At 24.5% G+C, this 16,767-nt stretch overlaps 1 protein-coding gene across 1 annotated transcript in view; it reads left to right on the top strand.

Moving 5' to 3' along the window:
• The window catches only part of LOC113548427 (Ig-like and fibronectin type-III domain-containing protein 1), a 92,037-nt gene that overhangs the window by 27,335 nt on the left and 47,935 nt on the right, over window positions 1-16,767 (top strand). Inside the window, exon 2 of the mRNA XM_026949300.1 lies at window positions 11,397-11,444. The gene's annotated coding sequence lies outside the window, so the exon portion shown is untranslated. The remainder of the gene's footprint in view (window positions 1-11,396; window positions 11,445-16,767) is intronic.

Here is a 16,767-nt window from a genome sequence, read left to right as displayed (position 1 = left end):
TGGTCTGAGGGAAAATCCGATCATTCGTTTTTAAGAAATAAGTGTTATAATTTTAACATTTCAAGTGATTATCTTATGAGGGACGTCAGTTTGTTTTTAGATTTTGAACGCAGTTTTTTTTTAATTTTTATTAAAAAAAAAATGCTTCAATATTCAACTTTGAGGCTGGTTTTTGGTAGAAAATTGGTTCTATCTTAGGTGGGGGGGGGGGCGAAAGGTTAAAAGTGAAAAATTCCTAGCATTTTTTAAAATAATTGGGAATAACAAAAAAAAATGTACGAACATTTGTTTGAATTTGAATATTATTACTAATGAGGTACACTCGAAGTCGACATTTACTGTACAGCAAAATTTTATTTTATTTTATTAAAAATAACACATAAAAAATGTAATTAGCAATTTTGATTTCAACTGATCGGGATAACTGATATGGGAAGTTACTTTGTAGTAACTACTAACCAACAAGAAAATGGTAAAATGTATTAACATATTTTGAACAGATTTTAATTTTCACTGATTATTATACTGGTAATTTTTGTAGTTGAAATCTGACTGTTAATTTTCAGTTACAATGTGTATAAATTAATGTTAAGTACGTATTTATAATCATTGTAGTTCAAATCGCTAGTATTTTTTTTCTTAACAATTGTAAGTTTATTGTTTTGTACAAAATGATTATTATACACCATCGTATGAATTATAAAACTTAAAGTTTATTTTTAAATTTTATGCGCAGAACGATATTTATGCGACTCGTTCATATAGTTAATGTTATTTCAAAATTACTCCGAACGATGTATTTTTTAATACTTACACGAACTCTATTAATTTTTTGTTTTTGTCATGATCAAATTAAACTGTTGTTTCGTCTTGCTAAAATCCTCTGTACAGGAAAATGTGGTATTTTAGAATTTTGATATTAAAGATTTGAAAACGTTACAGTGTGTTTAACGAATAATAGGTAAATATTAGACACCAAATTGATTATTTTTTTTAATTGATCATTATGGTAATTCTAGATTCTAGAGACTAGAATCTAGATACACTGCTTATTATTATTAAGTTATTAGCTATTAGGTATTACGAAATGCATAACATCTTGTATAAACTTTTGTGTTAAAAATTATAATTTATATAAAAATTTGTTTTCCCATTTTAAAGTTTTATTTTTTACTTTTTTTTTATGCAATCTGTATACTATATACAATATAAATTTGTAGCACATTTTTTTTACACATTGATTTGTTTCACATGAGAAGAAGTCCCCCATTGGAGGAACTCCTATTGAAGTTTAATAATTCAAAAATACAACTAGTATTTAATACTGTAGTATTAAATATTTAAATAATTAAAAATATCAATTATGCTCTTAAAGTTCTAACTTATATCAGCTTTAAAAATGTATTCGATATATTACTGAATAATGTGATTTTAATGTGAGATATTGTGAGGTTTAAAATATAATTGAAATGTCGTGGATAATACATTTAAATATTATATGCATAAGTAAAAAGAGATAATTTTTTTAAAAAGTCAAACTTCGCTGTTTATTTTTAATGATATTTATATACTATGAGTTTATACTGATAATTAAGTTTACAGAAGTATTATAAAATAAAAATAAAAGGTCAGCAAAATAATTTTTAGTTTAAGCCAAGGGTAGGTAGTTTACAAAAAAAAAATATAAAATGTATAGTATGTGTTATATTATGACATATAAATATCCAAAATTCAACTCACGTAACATATTTAAATTTGCTGTCATTATCGACCAAAATGTAAAAATATGATGATTTATTTAATCTTTTAGTTTAGGTAAAGACATTTTTTAAAAAAAAACTTTTATTATAATAGTATGTTTTTTATGACATTGTAAAATGAGAACATTAAGTAGATATTATATATCGTTGGAAATTATTATTTAAAGTATTCTTAATTTTTAGATTCATACTATGAATTGTTTAATATAATATTGTTATGTTAGGTATATTTTATTATCTTACATTGAATAATGTAATAGGTGATATTAAAAAGTACCAGTGATATATTTAACTTTACTGATTTAGCCACAATTTGTATAAACATGCCAATTCATTATTTGTGTATCTCATACTACACAGTACACAATTATATGAATATTATAGTTATCCAATTATTTTAACAAAACTTTTACTTAGACATTAAAATACAAGTATACTGATAATAGTTTACGAGTTTTTTTATTTTGAATGTTTAATAAAGAATCCAAATAAATTTGATACAATATTTGATTTTATAAATTTAGCCTTTTAGATTTCTATATTATCAGAGTTTAGTAGTGTTGTAGATACTATTATTGATTATAAATAATATTAAATATTAAATAATTATGGTGTTATAACGAAATAACGAATATTTATATTGTAATAGAATAACAAATATTTCTATTGCGTCCGTTCAGCTGTTATTATCTTCGTTACCGTGGTTACTAAAACCATTATTTATTTAAAAAAAAAAAATTTAGATGATAATATTGGATTTAACCCTCTTGGAAACTAGACTTTACAATTTAGCAGTATCAGTGTGTCTTATATTTTTATCGACTTTAAATAATTAGTTTATCTAAAATATTATTTTTTCATAGATTTATCATATGTTTTTTGATATGGAAACATGTTCTAAAACATTTCAATAATTGAAAGTATGAATTAATCTTGTCAATTTGACCATACAATTAGTTAATATGTTATTGTTATTATTTTATAATTTATTTTACTTACGTGACCTACTTCTTTCAATTGTAAAATAAAAAATACTCCACATTTTGTTAACCTATTTTTCAATAATATTTATTTTGAATTTTAATGTTGTATTGTATATTTGTATGTTCATAATATTGTTTCGTTCTACTCTGTATGTTTATTCTTATACGTCTTTTATTAGCTTTCACATACGGCATATAATATATACAATGTTTAATGCCTTATAAATACAACATTTAAGTTTTTAGATTTTAACTTTTAGTCGTGTAACTTTACTATTATATTCATCTTTTTATATACGTATATAATATATTATTATAATATTCAGATATTCTACAGCACTGTGTGCGTGACGCGTGTAGGAGTAATAAGTCGTCCAGCAGTTTCATTTCGATTTTTTGAAATTTCGCTAACATTTGTCGTTTATACGACATACGTACTTTACGTATTTATATATTATTATTTATTATTATTATTACATATATATATATAGGTGTAATAAGTACTCTCATAACGTGAAATATTGTGAAATGGAACTAAATATACAATTCGATAATAATAATAATATAAATTTGGTTATAGTTAGGTATAATATATAATAATATCATTATAGCGGAAGGTGCGGTGCATATAAAAATGCCAATAAAATAAAATATACTCATCACACAATAATACAATATATATATATATATATTATATTAGATTAAAGCTTACGACAGTTTTACACAGTCGACACGCGTGTAAAAATATTAAAATCTAGTACTATGATTTCGAATGTGTAATAAAACATGATATTATATATAACAATACACTACCAGCTCCATTCACACATAATAACAACAATAATATTATACTATATATTAATAATAGTGCCACTACTATATGTTTGGGGGATTGTGTGCAAGAGTATAAAAGGAGGTTTTTAACCGACTACCAACAAGTTATTGTAATTTATAAATTAACTTCTTAGCTCTACATACATCATGCACAGTACTGTTGCTGATTTCTTTTTTTATTAAAAAGTGAAAAGCTACTTTTTTTTTATTTAGGAATAAAATAATCACATATTTTTTAAAGTCATCTTAAACTCTAAATATCTTAAATTCACTAAGTGGAAGAGTGGAATTATTGATTATATACTCAATGGCGGAACCCATTAAGTCAATTCATAAAAAACTATGGAAATAGATATTTTTTCTCATTTATATTTAAATTTTAATAATATTATATATTTATGTAGATCATATTATGATAATAATTAAATAATATTCAATTTGATAATAATAACAAGGAGTTTACATTTAATAGATCAATGGTTATTAGTACTAAGTAGTAATAGTAACCATGATATTGAAAATAATCAAGATTTGTGGTTAAAAATGTATAATCGTGATAATACAATTTTTTATCATTAATAAAACACTAATTTTTTTGCCAATTACTATATTATCTGTAATAACTATTATAACAGATAATAATATTCCTTTCTCCGATTCATAAAAACGTAGTAAATTGACAATAGCTATCTTAAAGTGAGCTATAAAAGTATAACATTTAACACTTTAAAAGACATTGGGCCCCTTTAAAACTCGGGGGCCCGCGTGTGGTGCACATCATCTTGCCCACTCAGTAGTCGCGGCACCGAATTTATTATTATTATATATACGCGCAGTCCGCAGAGGTATGTATAGTATAATAACTATAATAATATAGAATAGTATATCAGTATATGGTTTTAACCACAGCATCAGATGGCAACTGCGAGCTCTGTGACTTTTATTTCCGATTTCAAGTACACGGCGGCAAGTAGGTTCCTCCGCCGTGAAAGACAAAAGCGCACAAATTAAACATAATAATATTCTATTAGTTATTATATTATTTAAAAAAAAAAATAGAGGCACGACCGTCGTTGTGTATTTTTATTTCAATAACGGTGGGCGCGTGCGCCCGCACCACTCACCGCCGACGCGGTAGCTGTCGGTCTGTCGTTGCCGCCACCGCCAGTACCCGACGTTCTCGCGGTTTACCTTTCAAAAACTCGTCCAAGGTCAATATCGGAGTAGTCGTAGTCGTACTCGTATAGTCGTAGTCGCGGTCGTCGCAGTCGTACTCGCAGTCGTCGCCGTCGTCGTCCGGCGTGACCGCGCCTATAGCGCCCGCACAGGTTGCGACACGCGAAACCGGCGGCAGCGACTGCAGTCAGCTGTGCGTTAAATTAGCATAAACGCGCCGTGACGGTTAACCGCATTGTGTTAGCAGCCGCCGTTATTATAGGATTGACCCAAAGACAATATTACGCCGTTTATAATAATAATAATAATAATAATAATAATAACAATAATAATAACATATTCTTTGTGCGTGTGTCGACGCGCAAATGCACATTTTTCCTGCTCGTGATAATATTTCCCTCGTCACCTCACTGCGTCGCGGTCGTCTCGCTTCCACGACGACGCACTAATATTTACACGTTTATGCGCGCGACGTCACCGGCAACCATAATAATATAATACTACATAATAAACCCATTACCGCTATATTATTATATCTGTATACATACGCCATACACGTATTATATTATTATTATTATTATTATTATTATTATTATCATTATATTATTATTGTATAGGTATATAATATACCTATAACACCGCCGTTGTTCTACACGACGTTGTCGTCCTTATAAATCGTCCGTACCTCTATTATTATCGAGTAAAAACTATCAAGTACCAATACTATGCACAATACGCGGGACGTATAATATCGTGCTTATGGTTATGACTTTTTTAATTGGCGTTTTATTCATTATTTTTTCCTTTAGCGATTTTTTTGATTGTAAACCGTACAGTAATATTTTTGAGAAAAATATAACGGGGTTTGATTGCAAAACACACCACTACGCCAGTATAGAACTACAATTTAGGTTGAAAATAAAAACTTCTCAAAGTAAATAATATTATAGGTAACTACCAGCTGAAATTTCATAAAATATAGAAGAGGTACATAATATATATATATATTTAATATGTACATAGCTTAATTAACTTGGCGCGCAAAAAAGTTGTTTACAAACGAGATGGTATACTAAGAAAAAAAAGGACTGATAAAATAATCTTCCTATCCAATTTCTCCTGAATCTCAGTGAAATATTTTGCTCTTAAAATATTTCAAAAACACAGCGGATATTTTTAATCATCTTTAAATAAATTGAAATAAATTATTATATAATATAGGTTAAATAGATACCAGTATTATAATATAAAACTAAAATATTTTTAACTATGAATTCCAAATTACTTTAATTCGGACCTGAATATTAAATAGTAACGTAGTATAGTCGTACAGATATCATATTTTTAATACCTATTATCAATTGTTGTTCATAAATAAAACCGGCTAGGTTTATATTAGTATATATTATATTACCTACAGGCTATAACAAATATTCAAATACGATGTATTTATTATATTTCTATTATTATAAAATATTACATTAAATGAAGATTGTGATTTAATATTTTATTATTCTTAAAAAAAAAGCATGGTATTAAACATGTTACAATAGGTACATGTAAAATTATACAATGCCATTATTATACGAGTTATATTGGAATTCTGCGTTAAAGAGTTCTTTCAAGAAACCTTTAAAGAAGAGTGTAATGGAATTTTAGTGCTTTTATAAAAACGTCCCTTCAAAGTAATTTTTGATACAACTAAAACACTTATTAAAGAAATTATTAATTGCGTTACAAAGTTATATATTTTATTATTCAAGTGCTTGTTTTTGTTTCAGGTATAATATTATTGTGTCTGTAGTATTTATGAAAACATTTTTATTGCTTACTAACCTTTGAAAATAATATACATACTTGGAAATTAAACTTATTTAATTGTTATACTTAGGTCAAGACTTGTAACAAAAAAAGTCGAAACCATATTAGTCATTCAATTAGATTGTTTTGTAGTAAACAATACTTGAATTGGGGAGGTAAAGATACATAATTTGAGCCAAATTATTTAGCATTGTTGATCTTAACAATGATATAACAACGAGCATATACATAAAGCTTTTTTTTGTAACACTGTTAAGTTCATTAGTTATAAAATTTATAATTAATAAATTACATCATGTTTGTTTGGTAGCAGTTAAATCAATTTCAAAATAATCATTGAATTAGTATGATACACAAAACACATATATTATATATTATACATATTAATAAATATTAAAATATATATTTCATATAATTTTAGTTTAGACCTAATAAGTGTGTAATAATATAAATAAAGTGCCTACCTAATAAATTCAAATTATAAGTATTTTAGTATGATCTGAAAATGTATTAAATTCGACATTAAATTCTTATTGTGTTGTGTATAAAAGCGTTTTATAAGCCTTAATAATTTTGTAAAAGTAAAAATATTTTCATTTGAGTTAAAAAAAATAAAGACGATAATGTATTTCATTGTGATTCTATTTAAATACCTTTTAGGCATTTTTAAAGTATTATTTTATATATCAATCATTAAAAGAAATAAAATTATATTATATATTAATATAAATGAATTAAGTAATATTGAAAATTCAGGTTATCGTCTTGTTGTATCTATACCGATGAAAAATGCTAACTAAAATTTTGTACTTCATGTTATAATATAATATGCTACTTACCTATTAATTGTAAGGTAATTAAAATAAAATATAATTTTTTATTCTCGATAATATTATATTTATCATCGTCAAATTTTATTGTAACTTCCATTTTCTTAAGTATCTACATATTGATTTTAATTTCATACAGTTTCATATTTTCTTTTATATTAACAATTAATATTTAAATTAAAACACATTTTGTTGCGTTTCGTGTTTTTATTCAATAAATAATAAATATAAATACATATTATCTAGATCAGTGGTTCTCAATGTTTTTAGTATCGCAACCCAAATTTCCCACAAAAAATCTTTCGTGACCCACATGGTATCACTTTTCTAAAAGTAGTTATAAAAACAAAATTTATATTATATAAATATGTTATATGTATACATTTTTATTATGTATTTAGTATTTTATAAGTTTATAATCAATATATTTTTACAACAATAATAATAATCTTAATAATGAGGTGTATGCGAAATGTGTGCTTGTTTTCTGTTATGGTTAATAACAGCATTGACATTATAATTCAAAAAATTGTTCGCGACCCACCAAAAATTGACTGATCTACAAGACTATAAACATTCAATCGATTGATTGATAAAATATATCCGTAGATTTTATTCGGTTATCAGTCTTATATATATACAAGTATAATTTACTGTTCTAAAATATTGGTATAAATAGTTATACTTAGTGTCCTTGCATGTATAAATGGTCAAATTCTGAATTCTAATGATGTTTATGTTACTAGTTGATAAATGAATTATTGAAGTTGTGAAAACAAAAATAGATTTTTGCCTAGCTATAAATATAATTTACTGGCAGGTAGCATACAAGACGACTATCCAAGTTCCTAACAAGTAACAACTAATAAGTATAAAATAATATTAGCTATGATAAAACAAAGTAATTTTTTTTAAATAGCCAATTCATTGTCATGCAGAAAAAAAAATATTATAATATAACTAATATGAAACTGTGTAATATTTTAATATATTTTTTTCAAATATGAAGTGTTTAAGATCGTTATTTATCTATTTTTAATTATAATATTAATTTAATTAATTAAATACTATACTAAAGTTACAAAAATCATGAACCTTTATAAAAATGAATAATTTTTCTTATATTTACAGATTATATTGTGTTTAAAAATAGTGAATGTACTATCTATTATGTTTTTAATACAATTCATGTGCATTTATCCATGCATTATATTTGATCTAACAATTACACTAATGTGGGCAGTTCTTTGTCTTTAATATTATATACGAGTGTAGCGGGTATCTACAGTATATCATAGTATTATGTTCAATGTTAATGATCATATTAAATATTTATTATATAAAAATTCAAAACATGTAGGCCATGGATATTGTGTACATATGTATAAGTAATTATTATTATTATTATTATTATTTTTTAATTTAACTGTTATTTATTTTTAGAAATTATATAAGTTTATTAGAGTTCATAGGTATACTCCAACCTGTATCAATTTATTTTATAATTATTTTTGATGTTCCATTGTTGAATATCAACTTTAAATAAATAAAGCTAATGATGGTTTAGTTATATAATATAGCAAAATTCAAGTTTCAAACTCCTTCAACTCAAAGACGTGTTATTTATTTCCAAAATAATATTTAAATTTAATATAATACTTATTATTGTTTAAAATAAGTAAGAATAAATTTAGATTAAGAAATTAAAAAATGGAAGCTAAATATAAGGAAAAAATTATGTTCGCTTTGTGTTTTTTATAATGTGTATGCTATATTACTAAGATATAAAAATCAATTTTACATTTTTGGACTATGAAAAATATTATATTATAATTTTGAATTCTAATTTCCAATGTTATTATTTATTACTTACAAAAGTATAATAATTATACTTTTAGTTTAATATAGTAATCGCATATTTCTCCCCTTTGCTACGCTTCAATTAACAGCAACAAAGATTAAATTAAGATCCCCTGAGTGATTACTTTTATGCGATTTAGTTGTTGGTTATATGTCATATTCTCTGTTCCTTCTGATGGAATTTATTGGTTACATCCGCAGTTCTTGTACACAACAGTAGTATATTTACAATAACAAGAAACTAACATTATTTTTACTGACAATATAATATGAACATTATTCGAGTACGTTATGCAATGGGTTTACGTTTGCAAACACATTTAGTTGATCGTATTTTTCTAACATAACATTATTATGCTTTTACGTTAGACTATATTTTAAGTTATTCATGCATTTATTTTTACCTTTAAAAAAATTATCATATTTTTAATACTTGCTAATAATTTTTTATTATGATAATATATATTACACGGAACTGAACAAATTATTACCGTAAGCACATAAATTGATCATAAAATATAGCTTTATTTTACAATCAATTTTTAATTAGGTACGTCTTATAAATAATATACTTACGTAACAAATATATTATGTAATAGATTTTAACAGTATTTATATAACAACAAATTATTGGAAAATATTAAGTTTACAGATAAATTACATTATTCTATAATGGATTATGTTTTAAGTGAAAATATTATTTACATTTGCAAAATATGTTTTAAAATAGTCTTAAAGCTCTTTAAAATGTTGAACGTGACTGAAATAAAATACAATTGTAGTTATTTTGATACCATTATAATATTTAAAAAGTTAACTTTTTTTGCGTAGTTTGAATTTTAGAAACGTATAGTTTTGTGCTTAAGATATGCCGTATGCGAGTCGCAGTATTATTTGCAGCTTTGGATACACAAAACATTAGTAACCACTAGTATATTGTTCAATTGTATTCGCTATATCGACAATATAATATTGACCTCTCGTGGTAGTCATTTAGAATAATATATTTTCAATATTTCAAACAACAAGGATATAAGATATCCCCAAAAACATTAATTGACATGCGCGTTTCGTTGTTTCTACGGTAGAGGCATTAGTGAAAAATGATCGGTTGATAAATGACTTTGATTTTAACCGTCGTCATATCATTACCATTGGGTGTTGCTCTGGTGCCGAATACATTTTACTATTGTATTCAAGGTCGTATCCATATCAACTTGTCGGGACAACATATCATACCAGTTATATTATGCAGTTCGTTAACCCGAATGCGAAACTCTTCGAACCACCTCTTTGCTAATTGCATATTATAATATTTTTCCAGTCAAATTGGAATTATTATCGTCCTGTAACCCACCGCATGTACGTTATTCGTGTATCTGCATTACCGCTATAGTATAGTTATTCGCATTTGCATGCCCACTATCGCGTCATTCGTATTTGCATGGCCATTATTTTTTTCTATGGATACATTATTATAGGAATCGAGTTTCATCATAACCGAATCATGTACGCGCGATACCAATTATTGCCGTCTACGACTATAGTACAAACACGTGTAGAATTTACACAATAGTTGACATGAATACACGTAAAAATAATACATATAATATAATATGTAACATGCAGATTTGTATTGTTGTACAATGTCCCGGCAAATAGTCGTGTTTTTAATTTCCCCATCAAACTATATATACAACTGGAAAAGGTAAAATTATGTCAACGACAATTTCGTTGTGCACGTCTCGCATCACATCTTCGCAAAATTGTAACGAATTAAATAAATAATAGGTAATAGCAATACGATATCTTATTGAACGTACTTATGTTTTATAGTAAACAATTAAAGTGTTATATAATAGCCGTAAAACATAATAATATTCCGGTAGAAATATTATATAATTATAATATTCAGGAGCTTTTGATAGGTTGGTGTTTATACTTCCGTATTATATCTCATCTTTAAATTGTATAAGCCCTTTATAAGCCTAGTGATGAATAGTACGGAAGACAAATATCCTCGTATTATATATCCACGTATAGTGAATAATAAAAAGTTGTAAATAAAAGAACAGACTACACAATTCATGAAATTAAATGAAATATTTTATTTTATTATTGTATTTTTTCAGGAATTTCGTTGTAAGCTGCTGGACCAAGGATCTATGCCATAAATAAATGTAAGTTACGTATATTTTACAAATAATTTAAGATGATTATAAATCATAATCAAAAACGTATCGTAAGTGAGGTTAAAATATATTTCCACAGTTATGATAGAATAATTTAAATTGACTAATAGCAAGAATTTTGGGATTTTACAAAGAACTAAAAAAAGTAATCATTAAAACTTCTTTAGTGAAAAAAATCTCTAGATTCAAAAGTTTGGTCAATAAATCACAATTTTTTGTGAGGCGAAAATCCTAATAGTTTATTTGAACAGTTATAGTATAAACTGTAGAAAGGTTTTCTTATCTTCGGAAGTTAATTATGTCTGTATCGAGTTTGACTATTCGCAGCGTTTGGTTAATACAACTAATTTTACTATTTTTTTTTTAACGTATAGAAATAAATAACTTATAAGATCAATAAGTAACTATACAAAAGTATTAAAAGATTAACGTTCTTATTGACATAAAAATATCCGATAATTATTTTTATAGGAAAAATAATAAAAGATCCTTATTGAAACCATATTGATTTTCCAAGTTGTGAAGTGTATACGATGTCACAGAAATGGTTCATCGGATTCGCGTTGAATTGTATCATTTAAGCTTACGGTAACTTTTCGTAGAACATTACCGGTAATCATTCTTCGATCTGACCGTAAAACCCAGTAATAATTCTTAAAATGTTCAGTAATACTCCTTTCAATTTTAAAACTAACACCAGGTTAATGAATTATAAATCGGTTATAATTTTTATAGAAATATTGGTGTGTGAAAATAAAAATATAACGAGAAATCTTGTCTGTAGTTATCAGTTTATTAACAGCTTACTATGTTAATGTATGAGAAATAAACTTTTATATGGGTAAAAGTTTTTTAAAAAAAAATCAATCTGATTAAAAATTTACTGTAGTTTTGATTTGAAAAAAGAAAATTGTATCTTCACAGGTTACTCTTTAAAATGGAAAAAAATTCTAAGCATTTAAAAATATGGTCATAAAGTATACTAGAAAATAATATAGTGGTTAAGACTATTCTAAAGGATAAAAGTGGGGTGAGCACGCTTGGCGAATAACTCTGTATATATTACTTCATAATTTTATAATTTCTTCATTAATCCTATATTTAAAACTAAACAAATATAAACTAAATAAAAACATTCTATTTTAATTTAAAATTTTAATTAAATTTATTTTGGCATCAATCTGACTTATATTCAAGTGTTTTTTTTTTTTATGCGTTAGCTTAAATATTTCTAAAATGTATAATGCTTTTTTTAATTATATCATTAAAAATACAAAAAAACATAGATTGTATTTTGTATGGATAGAATTATTATGTTGCTAAAAATTATAATTTTTCTACAAACATTAAGTTATTAGTATTATTCACATACAAATAACTAAAGTAGTAGGTAAATTTATTAGTTTTTAAATTTTGCTTTTGTGAATGGTATAATCGATACTGGTTAACAACTATATAAATACATAGTTGTATCGTTGGATGTGAATATATGTAAAATGTATAAACAACATATACATTTTATTGAAAAGTATTATATTGATCATTTATTCATTTAATAAAAATACAATGATTGACAAAATAAAAAAATAGAATAATACTGTCCTTTATTCTTTTAATTTTTAGAATTTAAAAATTAGTATTGAAAAATTATCTTTACACAATGAGGACAATAAAAAAGTTCTTGTTTTTATAGATAAGTGGAATTTTATTTTTGTAGAAAGAGGTAACTTAATAATTAATGAAAAAAAAATCACCGAAAATTTTTAAAATATATTTATATGAAAATCGTTATTATCAAGTAATTTTTTTCAATGAAAAAATGTTATCATTTAAATTTTTAACATTAAGTAAAAATCGTTTTTTTTTTTTTTAATAATTAACAAAAACTAAGAATTTCAACAATAACTTTAAAACATATTTTTATTTAAAAACTAATAATTTAAATGATCAAACATTGTTTTAGAACAGTATCACATAATCATAATAAGAAAAGAGTAATATTCTTAGATTCTCAATAAAGCTATAAATGCATTGATTTTATAATTAAGATGAGTTTTTCGTAATTTATTATCATCTTTGTGCCAATAAATATCACCAATTATGTAAAAAATTGAATCTAGTCGGAACACAAAAAATTCAAAATTCAAATTAATCATTTGCAGATATTTGTAGTTTTGAAAATAGTTTAGTTGTTTTTGACCATTTTGAGTTGATTATCTATAGATAATATTGCTAATAGATTCTATATTTGCTCGAAAAGCTTGGTATTTAAATGCAAGGCTCCACATAAAATGTTCTTTCTGAAATTAAAAAAGTTGAGCATAAATCCATATTAATTTAGATTTTTGTAAAATTGTTTTTAGTTATTTTATTTTAACATTAGAGAAAATATTATTCATAGCTGCTTGAAAATTTTCACCATTATGTATATTATTATTATTGGTTATACATAATAATAATGGTATTTTAAAAATAATAGTGCAATTTTTATTGTATAACTAATTTAAATATATTAAAATAAAAAAAATTTTTAGAAATGTATACCGCCTTTGTTTTGATCGTATTTCGTGTATAATGATGTATAATCACTGAATTTATTTCCAACATATCTATTAAATTAATCTAATAAAAATCAAAGTACACTCAATACGTACTATACACCAGGATGATTTCCCTGGTTTGTTTATTGCTGAGATTATTAGAAATCTGAATGTTTGTATTAATTTTTGTGTTATTTATACGTATTTATATTTTTTGTACTATAGAGGTATGCTAATACATAATATTTAATAGTTTATTTTTTAAGGCATAAAATCATTGCCATATGATTTATTACTATTTTATCCCATTAAAAGTAATTAATGACAATTTTATAATTAATTATTTTTTTAATAAAGCGAAATTAAATGATTTAATTATGTAAAGTCGTAGACGTTATACTGTTATAGTTTAAATTCCAATTCAACAAATTAAAAATATATATATATATATACATATAATATAAGCAACTATGGGCAGAATAACAGAATACAGGGACTGAGTGTTGTGTACTTAACTCGCCTCGCTTAGTTCGGTGTTTTGCCATAACAATTATGCATTCAAAAAAATAATAAAATATGAAAGGGTTTATGCTATTTTTAAATTGAAATTGCTCATAAAATCATGTGATTTAAGATTTTTGAAATCAACAAGAAATTAGTTCGGTTTAATATATTAAAATGTCAAGTCTAATAACAAAACTTATTCATTTTACTAAATTAAATTTATAATAAATAAATAAAAAGTTATATATTATTATTATTTGTAAGATTAAAATTATCTTCCATTTTATTCAAATATTAAATAAATATTAAAGTCTTATTTTGTTTATATACTGATATTAATTGTATACTGGGGTTACTTGGCCCATAAACGGGTTACTTAACTCATAAAAATTTTGTTCAAATAGTTGTTTATTTATACACATTTTTCTATACATTAAAATCTATTCAAATATTCCGAAAAAAACGAATTATCTTTTTGACTTTTGGAGCGTTTTAAATTTAAAATGTATTCAGTATGTTCACGGATAAATATAAAAACAAAACACATATTTATGAAATAAGTAAATATTTCGTTTAGTCTTGACTTCAAAAAAATTCCAGTTAGGTTTAAAGGTTGTTTGATATTATTTTATGTTGTGTAACAAAATGTGTTAGGTAACTTTTTCATTATTGTTTTTATTTAAGAATTAAACTACGTTTTGTATTATCTGATAGTTAACTTAAATCTTAAATGATAAATAATATGTTCTTTAAGTAAGACAACTCTTAAATTTTTTTAACTCACGTATAGCAACTTAATATCATTAAAAATTACTTTTATAAATAACTTTTGGTTTCTATAGTTATATCACTGTTGTGTGTCTTGTTGGAATTCGCATGTTGTTTTGTGTGATTAACATTAAAAGTCACGCGTATTCGCTTTTATCCTTTAGTCGGAAGTTTAAAAGCAGAAATGCATCCGGTTAAAATACGTCATAGAGGCGTCTTTTGGTTCAACTTTAAATCGTAACACAAGATTCTTTGCCTTTGCTCATTATGCTCTAAAAAACTTTCTTGTTTGAGCAACTTTCCAATATTATAAATTTATCCGCGAATAGTTTTGGGTTTTTAAGGAATTATAGCGATTTCGTATTTATGTCAATTACAAATTTATTTATAACCATTAGCCAATCTACTTTTAAACAACAGGCAACTGCAGAATAGGTTTTTATCAAAACTTTATACTATTAGCTTATCTATTATTAGGGATGCACACTTTTTTTTCAAACAGATGGAGTTAAATTCACATAATTTCAGTTCCTATTTCGTGTAACTATTAATTTTATATATAGGTAGGTATTACTACAACAATATATTTTATTTTACGTGTCATAGTAGTATTTAAATGTATGAACGAAAAAAGTTTTAAATGAATCATGTTTTGTTTTCAAAAATTCAGAAATTTCATAAAATTGCACAAATATTAATACATTTGTACAATTGAACTACTTAAAATTTATTTATGACTATAGTTTGGTAATTTATTCTAAAGAATCTTTACCAAGTAATTTTTCCATATTAGATTTATACATACATACAATGTAATTTAAAGTTAAATAATTTTAAAGGAACTTAATAATAATAATATTAATACATTATATTAGATTATCAACAGTGTTGCTAGTTAAAAAAGATTTTTTAAGTTCAAAAAAATTAAAATTATCTTATTAATAATTTTTTAAATCATAGCAATAATTTCATTTGCAATTAGAACATATTTAAGATAGGGATATTTTGATGATAAATACGCTCTTTTTGCATAAAGACTCTTAATTGATGTTTGCTATGTATTTTTAATTTATACTTTTATATTTAGGCATTCGCGTATTATTAAATATACAACAAAGTAGTTAAATCAAAAGGGTGTTAATATATTATTATAATGAGATGCGTATTAATGTGATATAATATATATTATAATTTACAATGTATTTTTTCATTACATAACTTTAATATTCGGCCACGTAACACGACTTCTATAATACTCAGGTCTATTTGGTCTATTTTTTTTTTAATGATTTTTAAATGAAATAGATTAGCAAGAAAAACAAAATAGACAACTGAAAATAATACCTAAGTATTAATAACGAAAAAAATGTATCATTATACAAAATAACAATATAACTTGTGTCTAAATATCATAAACAGTTTATGCTAGTTTTAATAATGACATTTAATGATATTAGATACCTACATGATGGCTATTCATTATTTACATAAATATTTTA

The sequence above is a fragment of the Rhopalosiphum maidis genome, chromosome 1, assembly GCF_003676215.2.
Source record: "Rhopalosiphum maidis isolate BTI-1 chromosome 1, ASM367621v3, whole genome shotgun sequence".
NCBI classification, from domain to species: Eukaryota; Metazoa; Arthropoda; class Insecta; order Hemiptera; family Aphididae; genus Rhopalosiphum; species Rhopalosiphum maidis.
The sequence above is the reverse complement of the archived record's forward strand: the minus strand, read 5'-3'. Positions and strand labels throughout refer to the sequence as shown.